Raw genomic sequence first — 4,158 nt, forward strand, 5'->3', positions numbered from 1 at the left:
ATAATGTCTAAATTTGTCTCCTTGTAGCTTCTCCTCATTGTTCCTGATTTTGCTCTCTGGGGCCAAGCTGAGCAAATTTATCCTTCTTCCTCATGAAAACCCCTCAAATACTTGAAAATAGCTTTAATAAGCCCCTTCTCTTTTTTCCCATCACCACTAGGCAGGAAACTTTGAGGTCAGGGAAGATAAAACTTTGAGGGTAAGAAAAAAGTCCCCAGGAAGGAAGAAGTGTCACCATGAATGTGTGAACCTCCCTCAGAGACTAAGGCTCCATCTTCTTTGCCCAACTTTCTCCATCTGAAAGTGTTCTCCCCTCCCCCACCTCCATCTTTTCCCTAGGCAGACTGCATAGAGAGGTGGTTGAAAACTCCTAGGCCTCCAGAGAGATTTCTTCCTGAAAACCCATCTTCTGTTCACTATAGGTTGCTTGGCTCATACAGTAGACATTAAACTCTTTCCTCTTGACCCTTGGGTTCTGAGCAAGTTTGAGAAGCCCAGAAGGTAAATATTTTGAAGGAAAGAAAAGTATCTCAGCATGGGGGTGGACATAGGTGTCCACAGGTCCTTTTCTGACCTTGCCCTATCTGAAGGATTCCCCCTCTCTTTGAGTCCTTTATAGGTGGGTGGGGGCACTGTTTCTAACCTGCTGTTTATTTCATTCCTCTGGCATAATATACTGCATGGTGGACCTTTAAGTCTTGAAGATGGCAGCACTGATATGACTAGTTGTCTGTAGTGGGACCTGGACCACAGCTGGGCCATAGCTACAGGTTACCTGCCAGCCTAACCTTCCACATCTTTGCCCCATAAATGCAATAAATGGATTCAGAGAGTCATGCAGTTGAGATGAATTCCCAGTCTATTCCTACCAATATTCTATCCTGTCACCAGCTCAGCACTGGTGAAACTCCTTTCTTCCATCAGGCTGCATCTTTGTCTTCTTCTGTGAAGGAGAACAAGTGCTATCAGCAGCCCTTTAAATTTCCTGCACTGTGATTCTGAGGTTTCCAGATCCCTTTCCATTTTGGATATTCTTTGGTTTGCCACTAAATTCTTTAAGTGTAGTGTCTCTAACTGGAAATAAGTACCTGGACTCTTGATCCCATAATTTCCCTTGATTTAAACATTATGCTTTTTATTAATGTGACCTAAGTTGATATGAGTTCTGTTTAGCAGCTCTGTAACAATGTTAACTCTTTGAGCTGAGATTTGAGTTAGAATTTGATCAATTAGGAACTTTGAATTCATCATCATACAAACTGTTGTTCAGCAAGGTTTTCTATAGTTTTACTTATACAATTAACTGGCATAGTAGATAGAGAGCTAGATGGTGTCATAAGACCTGGGTTTGAATCATTTACAAATTGAGTGATTATGGGCAAATCATTTAACCTTTCATAGCCTCAGTTTCCTGAACTGTATACTACATTCCTCAGAATTGTCATGAAAAAAACACTTTGAAAAACCTTAGAGTACTATATCTGTATGATTTATTAATATTCTCATCAAGTATTAGCTTGTTGGACCTTACTTTTGTTCCAGCCTATTGACAACTTTTTGAATCCTGAATCTATTCTCCAGCCTATTAGCTATTCCTCCCAGCTTTGTGTCATCCACAAATTTCATACGTAGGCTTTCTTTGTCTTTAATAAATCCATTGATAAAAGTGTTGAACAGGACAGGGCCTAGTCAACTGTTCTGTATTTGACTTGACATCTATCCATTAATCAAAAGCCTTTTGGGCATATTTGTTCAGACAGCTATTAATTTACCTAACTCTAGTATCATTCAGCCTCTATTTTCCATTTTGTTCATATAATTATTAAATTGACTTCATTGTAATTTACTTCAGCATACATTTATTAAGCACTTATTATATATAAGGCAATATGTTAGAAGATGAGATACAAAGCCAAAATTAGACCATTTGTCTGTCTGTTGTACTCCTTTAATTTACCAGTCTAGTGACTATATTGAAAAAGGAAATGAGGGTTATTTGGCACCACTTTCTTAGTGAGTTCATTCTGGCCCCTTGGTTATCCATTCTGTTGTCTACTTGTCCAGAAACCCATTTGCTTAATAATTTGTTCAAGAAATTTTTTCTAGATCAGAGATTTGAATTCATTTATAATAACTTGAGATGATATATTGGTATCTCTTCTCTTTTGGGATTCCATTCCTTTTTAAAAAGGTGATTTTGTGACTGCTGCCTGGGTGCCCAATGAGCTATTTCTATGCTCTGCCCTAGAGTCTGGATGCAAGTATGGACGAAAAGTCTATGATGTTTTACTGATGTCCACTGTTTCAGAAACACTGAGAGGAAACCTGAATATTTCCACTCAGAGAAGTGTCAGTGTTCCCTCAGAACCATGTGGTATATCTGTGATGTGGTATTGCATTTGCTCTCCTTACCTTGCTCCTGGTCCTTTACACAGATTTTGTGGTCCTCTTTGTTATGTTAATTCTATCAAAACTTATATTTATAGTGTAATCAATGGGATTGTATTCAATATACTTGCTTTCTTGGCTCTGGCTTCCCCCTTCTGGACTATACTGACAAATCCAAGTACTATGCACAAAGGAAATGCCACCAAAGAATTCAGTGAAGGTTTACAGATGAAGAAGAAACCAGAGCAAGTGGTATGCAAGTGTCTAAAGTGCTGTTACATCAAACCTGACAGAGCCCATCGATGCAGTGTTTATGAAATGCATTCAAAACATGGATCACTATTGTTTCTGGTAGAAGAGAATACTGAGAAGGTTTTTGTAATGTTTACAATGTATATAGCACTCATTTCCCTGTATGTCCTCATACAGGGATTTAATTTCCTGTTTTGCTTTGAAGAAGACTGGGAGGAATACAGCCCTTTTGTCCTATCCACCACAGTGATCTTCCTTATCCTATTATGTTTTAAAGACCTCTACTTTCATATCTCCATGTCAGTAATGGTGGGGACCCCAGGTATACTCCATCTGCATTGATGAAGTTGCAATAGTACAATAGAAAAGGAAGAAAGAAGATGTCCAATGGAAAAACATGAAAGCAGTCTCTGACCATCCATTCTCTATAATATGGCTTTACCCATTTGCTATGGCCAAAGCAGGGGAAAACAGTACTAGTAAGTGGTCTGAAAATTCTTGACTGGAATATCCATTAAAACAGGGACAATATATAACAGTACCCTTCAATAAAGTTTACATTAAAACTTAAATGGAAAAAAGGGAAATAAAAACTTGTTATTTATTGTCAAGTAAAGTCATTGAGCATAGCAGAGGAAAAACTGCCCCCATCTTTTACAGAGTTTCATTTTTGAAGATCATCTGATGTATTTTCAATTGAAGCTCCTCTTCCTTTTTGTTTGCCTTTGAAATGAGCTTTGATGGCCTTTGGTCTCCTCTCTGCTTTCTGTTTGATGACTAATGTGAAAAGTGTGCTGTTTCCTAATTGTGCCTGTACCTATTGTGTGAGTGGTGATGTTGGTGTGCTAGATTACGGTAGTATCAGCAGAGTGACACAAGGAAGGTTGAAGAGAATCATTTGCCTCCCAACACCTCTGGGTATCGGAGGAGTTCAGGACTACCCCAGGGGGTGGCACCACACTGATGGCAAAAACAATCATTGGAATTGGAAAGTTTGGAGATCAGAGAGTAGAGATAATCCAAAGGTCACCTGATGCAGTGACTTCATAGGAAAATTGAATCATCTTTAAACTAAGTGTTCCTGACTTCATTTCTCTACTCCTTGTAAAGCAAATTCAATTCTGTCTTGGTGCATTTTTGATGGGGATGGGTGAGGAAGGCATGGAGTGAATACAGTGTTTCCTCAAAATCGAGAAAACTATGCCTTTTGTTAGTCTAAAGAATGGCCTTAATGGCCATTTCCCCCGCTCAGTTCAAAATGCCTAGTACTACAAGAAGAATGAGAAATCATGTGGTTTTAGGAGAGCTAAACAATGACTTCCTTTTGAGTTGCCAATTAAACAATGTTAATAATATGGCATGTGGAACTGGCAAAGTCATCAGTATCAGAAAACTGGCCACTGCAGTAGGCTGGCTTAGATACACACTCCACATAATGATTAATTTTCAGGGATTAGCATTTTCTCCCTCTTCTGAGTTTCATAGAATGATGAGAGAAAATTTATCCTTCAATATTTA

General features: G+C 38.6%; 1 pseudogene; it reads left to right on the forward strand.

Annotated features, from left to right (window-relative positions):
* The first annotated feature begins 2,369 nt into the window (after positions 1–2,369).
* LOC110196663 (palmitoyltransferase ZDHHC3 pseudogene) lies at positions 2,370–3,142 on the forward strand (annotated as a pseudogene).
* Positions 3,143–4,158: the final 1,016 nt, after the last annotated feature.

The sequence above is a fragment of the Phascolarctos cinereus genome, unplaced genomic scaffold (assembly GCF_003287225.1).
Source record: "Phascolarctos cinereus isolate Bilbo 61053 unplaced genomic scaffold, phaCin_HiC Scaffold_4;HRSCAF=312, whole genome shotgun sequence".
In the NCBI taxonomy this organism is placed as follows: Eukaryota; Metazoa; Chordata; class Mammalia; order Diprotodontia; family Phascolarctidae; genus Phascolarctos; species Phascolarctos cinereus.